The 10,697-nt window shown below is 45.0% G+C and overlaps 1 pseudogene; it reads left to right on the top strand.

Moving 5' to 3' along the window:
• Positions 1 to 9,844: 9,844 nt before the first annotated feature.
• LOC139055067 (U2 spliceosomal RNA) lies at positions 9,845 to 9,984 on the top strand (annotated as a pseudogene).
• The last annotated feature ends 713 nt before the right edge of the window (positions 9,985 to 10,697 follow it).

Genomic DNA, 10,697 nt, shown 5'->3' with positions numbered 1-10,697 from the left:
GCCACTTTCGTATACGCCCGAATTGCGGCACGCAAGTCCATGAGGACATCATGGGTAAATGTGGGGTCTGCCATGGTGATGGCTACGGCTATCTATTCTGCTTTAGCGCTGGTGGTCGTTTTAACCGATGCGGATGATCGTAAGGTTCCGCTGCCGTCCACAACTGCTATCGCGAAAGTGGATGTGTTGCCGTACTGGGCCGCGTCCACAAATGCGGTGGCTTCAAGATCTGTGTCGGTGCGGTCGAGAATCGAACGCACCGACACAGATCTTGAAGCCACCGACACAGATCTTCCCAGACGTTTCTGGGAAACGGTGAGACTTTGTAATTGTCTCTAATTTCGTTCGGTAGGGTAAACGCGTGTTCGAGATAGGGAGATGGGGAGACATTAGCTTCGTTTAGGATTAGTCTACTGGCTTTGGACGAGGATAGGTGGAGTATTTGCGCCATAGTCTGAGCCTCGATCACTTCGTCGATGTTGTTGTGAATGCCTAGCTAGTCAACCTTTGCTGCACTTGCTCTTTGTGGAATGCCCAAGACCTGTTTGATGCTCTTGCGCATAAGTGTGTTTAGTTTCGTCTTTTCTATTTTCGTCCAGTTGTGGGCAGAGGCGACGTAATTAATGTGGCTCATAAGGAACGCGTGGTATACGCGCAAAAGGTTATCTTCGCAGAGACCTTTCCTGCGTTTCGAGACTCTGTGGATGAGTCTGATCATGTTTTCGGTTTTGGCGGATAAGTGTTTGATCGCGTGTCCATGGCATCCGGTGGCTTCTATTAGGAGCCCAAAATGCGTATGTGGTCCACTCGCGGAATCTGTTGTCCGTCTCTTGTGTGTAGTGCGATCGGAAATTCGTCTAGAGGTGTTAGGTAGCGGACTCCTTGGCAAGACTTGCGAAATAGTAAGAGTTCCGATTTCTCGGAGGATAGTTTTATTCCTGTGTCTAGTAGGTAGTCTTCCGTGGCATCTAGGGCAGACTGTAATGCCTGCTCCATGTCTGCCAGGGAGCCTCCCGGGCTCCAGATGGTGATGTCATCTGCGTATAAAGCGCAGTTTACTTTCGGTATGTCTCGTAGTTTGTCTGTGAGTCCCTTCATCACTATGTTAAATAGTAATGGAGAGATGACTGAGCCTTGCATGCGGTGTTTCAGGTTCCAGGTTCCAGGTCCTGTGTGACAGGCTTTCTTTTTTTTTGCCCACTTATGAAGGTCCAGAACTTTGCTGGTTCAACACTGTTTGAAGATAATTACCTTTCGATGCTCGTAGAGCGTGCGCTACCTGCTCGCGCAGTGAACTCACTAAAGGTGGCGACGTATGTAACTTGTGTAATGGCTTAAGCTGGCACCTCGGTTGGATGGGGTTACGCGTCATACAGGGCGTCTGCTTATGAATTATTTTCTGTTTATTTGGCACAAAAGAATCTAAACAACGATGGCACACATCTCGGAACTGATAACAAAGACCACCGACATCGTTGCCATTGAAACTATCCATGTGTTCTAAAATGCTTGCGTCATCAGCACATGAATGATCCTTAACTAAGCAGAACGACTTTGCTTGTTCACTCCGAGAGCTAAGTGACAAGGAAACACTGACTAGATGATGGTGGGACAGTCCCTGCACTATAGAAACAGTAAAATTCGAAAATAATCTAAAACCATTTACACGATCCCTGCTCTCATGTTGGCTCACGAACAACTTGGATTAGGTTGTGTGCAACCATTATGTTAGAAACAGTGTTAATGTGACTGTTATAAATTTCGAGGGCCTGTACTACGTCGCAGTCAATACCGGGTAGGTTAAAATCACCAATGATTAAGATTTCGGATTTGAAGTATTACATCATGTGAGCTGCTAATTTGGTCAGGCAATCCGGAGCTACATCATTAAACTATCCCTTCGCCAGCCTTGATCATTGGTGGCACGTGGCTTGACGAAAAACATCTTGCGCAACAGTCATCAGGTTTCTTCTTGTTGCGATTGCTGCATTTAATCAGCACATAATGTATAAGGACGGTAAGTTGTAGTGTTGAAACAGCAACTTTATACGCGGCGAGACGAACATGCTGAAGACCGCAGTCGCATATAGAGAAAACGTGCTAGCTGCCTGGCGGCAGGAATGAGTAATTCCAGAGTTGAGCACGCAGAGCAAGAACGCGGCGAACTGTAACACTGCTGATACACCACAAGGTCGTTCATACTATGTCACGTCACCTAGTTGAGAAAGCGCAGGCATCCCCGAACGGCCGTAAATATTTGTACGGTAACCGTGAGCCGGTACCTGCTTCGTGGCGAAAGTAATTATATATTTCAATTGTCATTGCACAGGTCTGTCTGTTCTGTGGTTGCATTTCGCATTGTAGACACACTAAGTCCGGGAACGATATCTCCTTTCCACACGCGTCGCTCTATATACGCGGCCCGTACTTGCCGTACCGCCACAACGCTTCGCATTTCATTACGGCCGCTGCTCTATTTCCATTAAATTTGAATACCTGTTTATATTTTTCCGCGTAATTCTTTCCGCCTTTATGCCATACACGAAATATTTTTGGCCTTTCATGTTCCTGTACTGTGACCGCCTTATTAGTGGCATCATTAAACATCGTATGCGAACCATGCATGTTCATTTGCCTTTAATTTAAAACATAGAGCATTGCTCTCCTCTTTGTGAGCATCTGACAGAAGCGGAATATATACCTGACTATCTGCCAAGAGAACAACGTCGGATGCGTTATTAAAACCGGACTATGTTGTTCCACCACCGTGCCAAAAGAACTCTCTTAACGCAATAAGGTACGGCCGTGTTTCACGATTGGTGCAGCATTACGCGATGGTGTAGAATCAAAGTTCTAAGCGTAAGAACAAACTAACGGATGAGTACACTGCAGGCATACCAGCCAAGTGGGCGTAGAGGAGCCTGTGGGCGCAGGATCGAATCCCGGCTGCGGTGGCCGCTTTGTGATACGGGCGAAATGCAAGAACGCCCCTGTACCGTGCATTGGGTGCACGCAAAGAACCCTTGGTGATTAAATTTAGTCTGGAGCCCCACGCTACGGCGTGCCTCATAATGATATCGTGGTTCTGACACCTAAAACACCAGATTTCCATTTAACTACTGTATACGCAGAACTCCACAAGTGGCATCAAGGCAACGTACCGGCGCAAAATTTTCCCCTCACCTCGGGAATGTGCACCGTCCTGCTTCTCGGCCAAAACCTCCTGCATCGGAAGTGCAGGAGCAGTCGCACCCATTTCCTCCATTGCGTTTAGAATGATTACTCCTGCGTATGCACTCTGTATAAATATAGAACATAGCAGTGACGCAGGGGCGTGCAACTTGCCCGGTGTTGCCGCCTTACAAGTAACCTACATGTTCGCCACAGAGTATATCATCGACACCGCAGCAGATCAATTGCGTTACATCATCTGTACCATATATGACAGTGCGGGGATCGTGTTGTCAAGGGCAATGATCAGAGCTGTTGATCCCGAATGCCTGGTCCCGGGCCTCCCTCAGCAAACTCTATATACTGCAGGAAAATGAGCGCTGCGCTGCAGATTTGCTTTATGCAAATCGAGAGGCTGGTCCATATACTCTAATGCTCCATTTCATTTTCCATTCTGCTTTTTTTATCCTGCGTCGCGCCAACTGGTCGATTACAGCGATCACGGCGGTGCGGTGGCATCTGAGCCTCGTCCGAGCCAGTTTGACGAAGGGCGAAAGGGACGGAAAATGAGATGGGTCGTTGGAGAATTCAGCCCCACGTTTGTTGGATAAAGCAACGCGGTTCTCAAAGAGCACTGCCAGCTGGTAATTTACATTGTGCTAAAAGAATAATACGTCGCGATAAGGTGATCGTCAGGCGTATATGCCAGTGCAAAAGCACCTCAAGACCGGTTAATAAGTTAATTAGGTATATTTCATAGATTTCTTTTTGGTTCGATAACACTGTCGAGTAATATTTAACTTTCACTCCTATATAAGCAGAGGTTCCACTTGCTTGCAATGCTGATTCAATGACTCCGCTGCATATTACTGCGGAAGCTGTTAATATAACTTGAATAAACTACATGGATTGCTGTGTTCGCCTATCCTTTCCCTTAGACCGTCATCGTCAAGGCAACCATATATCGCGAAAGAAAAAATTCTCCAACACCGCCACTGGGAAACCGACTCAATCCCCTGCGGCAGTTGCAAGTAGCCGGACGCGGCCATTGAGCTACTGCGTAATAGTCGCACTGCTTGACGATTTGTGCGGAATTTTGAGCGCCACGCAGTGTGCGGTGTACGTTTGCGCGTAGCATATTTCAGAGGCCGCAGCAGGCAATGCTTCAGCGGACGTAAATATCATCGTGCTCGTCGCAAGTGAATCGTTCTTGAGAAAATGGTGGTGCATGCTGTGAGAGCCCTGCTTCTGTCGCAGTATGACGAGAAACGATTTCAGAGGAATCGGCGATGAGTTTCTTTCACAAACGGAAAGAAAGTCGGCAGACTTCAGATGTTCCTCCTTCTCCAGACTCTTTCACTGCGTACTCTCCCTAGGTGGGCAATTGCAGATGTCAAAAATAAAACCAACAATGCAAAGGGACCAACATTTTAATGTAACCCTTCCCAACCTTCCCAACCTTCCCAGCCTTCCCATCTTCCTTACGCATAATTCTAGTAGGTTCTCGAAGCATTTCAGTACGAACGCGACCACGGAGTCCCAGTAGAAGAAAAACAAGCGAAGGCTGACTGATACAACATTATTTTTTATTCCCCAGTCAGTATCTACAGCAGAAAATGACATCATATTTGTCGTTAATTCGCATCGAGCTCTGAATATCCTTGACTTGAACATAACACACCCTTGAATCTTACACCTGTTGCCTAATATTGATACTAAAGAATAAGAAAACAAAAACGAGCGTTCCCGGGGACATTCCGAACTATTTCCTTGAAAGGTACGCAGAGTGGTGCAGCAAACACCTCGGTTTGATTTATAAAAAATCAGTTAAGTCAACTAAATCACGTCAGGTTGGACAATAGCAAAAATCATACTGATACATAAATTCGGCGATAAAGCCATAATGTGAAATTACAGGCTAATATCACTTACGAGAGGTGTTCATTAAGGATTTACTCTGACCCACTTCCTGTGGATTGAGAGCAGCAGAACTTGGCGCAGTTACTCTACATAGGTGCCACCTAGAGACACACACTTCTACCATCTCTTTATGCAACTTTAACTACCTCGCTTGTAGAAGTCGACAGGTTGCTTCAAAATCCACGTCTCACTATCTGGAAAATACTTGCCCTTTAAAAGTGAACGCAGTATTGTTGGAACCAAGTGTAATTCCGATACTGCGAGGTTCGGTGAGTAAGGGAAATGTGGTAGAATAGCGAATTCGCAGCAGCGTGCTTCCATCATGGCAGCATGTGTGTTGTGAACTGGGGCATGGTCTTGCAAAAGGCGGACAACTTTAATGAGCTTCCCACGTCTCTTGGTTTAGATGGCCACCAGCCATCCCCGCAGCAGTCAAGCATAGAATGTCCCAGTAATAGTGATAACCTTCGCTAAGAAATCCATGAAGACTACACCATGCTGGTCCCAAAAGACGGCGAGCGTGACCTTGCCTGCCGAAGATTGGGCACGTGCCTCCTTGGGAGCCGCTGAGCCCAGGTGTTTCCATTGCATCGACTGGACTTTAGTCTCTGGATCACAATAATGGACCCAGCTTTCTTCCTGTGTGATTAGTCTGTTGAAAACGTCCTCCTGGCTTCCATTACAAATAGTCCAAATAGCCTGGGAGCTTTCGACTCGTTCCTGCTTTTGGAAAAGTGTGAGCAGCGGGGAACCCTGCGAGCGGATGCATGCCTTAATTACGTATATGAGGATGGTCTTGAATTATTTTTCCTATGGGCCTCACGCTAATCTTGACATTTTGGGCTAGGCCTCGAATGGTTACGCAATGGTTTTCCAAAATGGCACCCTCCACTTTCTAGATAGTGTGTTAATTTATAGAGGAGTTGGGTACGTCGCCCTGCAATTGTAGCCGTTTCCACCGAAGTCCGGCAACGTTTGAATTCACTAGCCAGTTCTTGTCTACTGCACATAATGGGAACTCCGCGCCATAAACCTATAGCATCCCCCTGGTGTGCGATCTTCCTAGGAAAAGAACTTGATGACTGCTCTGCATTCCACTGGGACCACTTCAGCACCCGTAAAAGAAAGACCCGTGTCATTTGAGGGTTGGAAATTGGCACGTACTCTTTAGAGACTTCTATCATTACACATGCTTAGTGTCGGCATCCTGGGATAAATACAAGTGGGTAAGGGAAATCTTTAATGAACGCCGCTAATACTCGCGTATTTTGTATACGGCTTGAGCACATCATTTTAGAGCGCATTACTTTTTTCCTCGCGCGAATAACCTTTTTTTTTCTTCACCAACATGGATTTCTCAGTGGCGTTTATCTACTATTACGCAGTTAACTGAAGTGCTACATGATCTTGCTCTCAGTGTCAATCACTGTAGCTAAACTGATATGATATTACTAGAACTGTGAAAAGCATCTGATAGTGTATGTCATAATAAATTAATCTCTATACTAGAGGGTTTTTCGAACCCTTCTATTGTTCAGTTAAATATTCTCTGTTAAATCGAAAGGGTAATTTGTACCTGTTTATATATTTCTTATACTATGCATATGATCTGCTCCCATACATTCGCATAAGTGCTTCAATAGTACGACTTGGCAAAGGGCAACGAAAGACTCCTATCAAAACCCTCTAATTCTCAAGCTAGTATTATCTGACGGTATGTCATTTCATTCATGTAAAGAAAGGCAAACTTGATATGTGGAAACAAGTTACAATAGAACATGGCCCTTACACTGTGAAAATGTTTTGTCGCAATACACTCAATGTGAAGGCCTCCGGAAGCGGTGTTGATGCATCAAAACTACCTAGAATAATAGAGGTGCTCCATGAGCTAGAGTTGGCAGAATCAAGAATTGGGGGGAGACAAGATACGAATTACATACATTTTAGCTATTCTAGTTTTTTTTTTGTGAGTGCTACAGGTGTTCCAATTCTGTTTTGTTGATTTTCTCAGAACCCACTTTTTCACGTTTCTCTCATGCACCAACAAGCATAATTATATTGACACGGATGCTTTATTTGTATCCGGTTACCGTATTTCACCGGCTAAAAGATGTTAAACGTTATCGCTCGGTGCAGGATGCGCCTGAACGTATCGGAAGTTTCGCGAATGTTATCGATGGTTCTGTCTGTTGTCGACGAACCTTGCTAATCTGATTGCATACGCGACACGAATTGTGTTGTAGTTTCTGGAAGGCGCGCGGGCACCAGCGAATAGGCTTTAACTTTCGACGACTGACGTATGCAAACCGACGCGCTTGACCCGTAGATTAGATTTCCCACGATTGCCGACATTGCTCGCCGCTATCGTTGCGATTGAGCCGGCACTATTTATTTACCGTCACTACTCCGTGGCAATATTTCCAACACAGATTTTTTTCAGTTATACATTGCACGCCTAATTCTTACATAGTTGGCTGTGCAATAAAGCTACCAAAAAATGAAATGGTACAGCAGTTTTTGATATATGGCATCGTCGTGCAGGTGTTTGCAAAGCGATCTTGCAGACAGACAAAGCGCGAGCGCTGATGTCGATATTTTGTACACTATTGTTAACTGCTGCGGCAGGCGTATATTCATTATTCAAACGTGTTTGTTATATATAAAAGCACATACAGATCACTAACTTATTGTTTCAAGCTTAGTTTACAGCAGGCTGTTTTAGGCCGGACTTTGACGGATGAAGACGGAATAGTCCAGCAACAGTGCGCCGCAGCCGAGGAGCGAGCTTCGGCGCGCGTCGGAGGTTGTCTCCAGTGGTTGCGTGCAATCTTCCTCCCACCAACGCGAAGCGAAGCGTTCGCTTGTCGGGGCGCGCCGAAGCTTGCCGACGCGTGCCAGTGGTTGGGGCATTTGTGTTCATTGACGATACTGGCGGTGATGTTGACGTCACGCGGCAATCGTGATATGATGTTAAATGTTACATTGCGTTCAACACTTGTCTATGTTTAGTAGTACACAGAGGGCACAGCGAGGCGTGTTTGCTCGATGCGTTTTTGTGCGTCATTGTTCGTAACCTGCGAGAACGTTTAGCAGTGCCATTCACTCACACGGTGCATTGCCACGTACAATACACACGCTCTCTACAGCCCACAACACGGCGTTCAAGACGACGACGGCGGCGGCGGCAGCAGCAGCGGTAGCAACAGCGGCAGCAACAGCAGCAGCTGCAGTAGTAGTAAGTAGAAAAGTCGGAGGAAGTGGAACAGAAAGCTTCGCTTTAAAAAGAAAGAAAGGACAAAGCCGGTTCACTTGGCCTACCCCAGCCACAAAAACTGTAGCCTTCGCCAATCCTCTAAAGCGATTAGGCCTCTTTTCATATTTTTCTTTCAATAAAATCACGCCTAGTATACTACCTGTTCTTTCTATTTTTTCTTATTTAACATGTAGCGCTGTTCCGACTTTTCAGATGGATATCTCGAATATGCGAAAATTATCTTCATGAAAACTCGCGATGTCTAGGTAGCCAATTAAAAGCATTCACTAATTCACTTTATTCATTAATCACATTGGAGTACATTTGCAATTGCAAAATTGAAGCGGAGCGATAGTAGAATCATCTGCTCTGCAGAAATTCAAGGGCTATCTACCACTTTCCAGACATCCGTCTTTAAATATGCAACGAAATACATTGGCGTTCCACTTAAGTTACTGAAACCGAACCTCTAAATTTGGAACGATCTTCATCGGAACATCAACGCATTTTTGAAACTTTCGTTTACTTGGTAAGCTTCTTTGTCTGTTTTGTTACCCGCCGGACTTTTGACTGGTTATACCATCCCTGCCTTCCTTTTATCTGTCTCCCCCCATCCCCTCTCGTTACCCGCACGTAAAATGAACTCATTTAACAGAGCTCAAGACCCATGGACTTTAGGTGGAACTTTCATGCTCTCGCAAATGTTTTAAACATAACTGTGGAGCCGTTCTACTCTGTGAAGGTGGGTGACTAGCGAAGCTGTAGGACATTATACAGGGTTACACAAGGGTACATGTATTAACGTGCATCATTTAGTAATGGTAGGGACGATAGCTTTGTGATTATTCTTGGTAAAAAAGATTGTTTGTCAAAATTAAATTTATACACGACCGTTGTTAAGTAGTTGAGAAGTAGGGTGACTTGAATTGGCCTGCACTTCAAACCGAACTCTTCTAGCATAAACTAAGTGAACCATTCCTTGTATAGTTTTGAAATGTTCACATTGAAGTTTACTACGATGATCACAAGGGTAGTGTCATCATGGCTAACTACCATGCAGAGTGCCGGGTCATGAGCGTCTCGATATCACACTTGAGTGTGCCTGAAGATATATGCACCGCGGCTATCGCAATTCCTTCTTTCGTTTCTCCGGCATGGACATACCCACAGTCGGTGGCATTGTCAACTTGCAAGTCAAGGGTGTATGGTTGTACGTACATTTTGTCCTTGAGTATGTGGCAACCCCTCCTGCTCGTGAGTCCATGTGCTGTTCACAAACGATCTTCCAGTATAAACTACAATAACGTGCTAACACGGGCTGGTCGGTACATGTCTGAAGAAAACGAGTAACAGCGTTGAACAACGGGAGGTGACTCAGACGCTTCGTTTGTCTCAGACACCTCCCGTTGTTCGGTCAGCGCTGTTACTCGTTTTCTTCAGATTCCAGTAAACCCATCGATTTGACACAATGCGACTTGAGTTATTTATTACATTATTATTATTATTATTATTATTATTATTATTATTATTATTATTATTATTATTATTATTATTATTATTGCCGGAGTGCTTGAAGCCTGCTTCACCTCTGCCGCGGGTCGGCCCGGTATTGCATTATCTCCGGAATCGGCCCACGCTCGCCTTTCTTTATTGTTGACGTACAAACCCGAAAAATACATGAAACCCTAGCCATATGCAGATTTCCTGTAAAATTCGGGCAGAACTCATTTGCGATGAGTATCAAAGTATGCGAACAGTCGAAACGCGTCATGTACGAAGCATGTACTGCAGCCGGGCTCCGCTATCACATTCTTGATGATGATGATGATGATGAGGAGGAGGAGGAGGATTTATTGGCATCCCCTTTGGAACGGGGCGATGACAAATAGTTACCTAGCCTGCTTGAGTTATTCAGGTATGCTATACGTGCTTTTCATTCTAGCATTTTTGGATATGTCTTTCATTATTTATTTATTTATTTATTTATTTATTTATTTATTTATTTATTTATTTATTCAAGTACCTACACATCGCCCTGGTCGGCGTTACAGCAAGAGGGACGAGGCACAATATAAGAAGATTGACAGCACCAAAGTTGTAAATTGAATAAATACAGGCTTAAAATACAGCGTACTGGTAGGCATTACAGTAAAGGGTGTGGCAGTATAGACAAACACTTCATTGCACCAAAGTAATAAATACGCACACGCAACAAACACGGGCAATCAATCAATCACCGTTACCTAAGCTTGTAATGCATCCAGTCGTAACAATATCTACCCTGTTTTTTTGCAGCGAAGCTGTTAAGGGCTAGTTGCCGAAGGATAGTGGCCATGTGTCGACACACAACTCG

Source organism: Dermacentor albipictus, chromosome 1, assembly GCF_038994185.2.
Source record: "Dermacentor albipictus isolate Rhodes 1998 colony chromosome 1, USDA_Dalb.pri_finalv2, whole genome shotgun sequence".
In the NCBI taxonomy this organism is placed as follows: Eukaryota; Metazoa; Arthropoda; class Arachnida; order Ixodida; family Ixodidae; genus Dermacentor; species Dermacentor albipictus.
The sequence above is the reverse complement of the archived record's forward strand: the minus strand, read 5'-3'. Positions and strand labels throughout refer to the sequence as shown.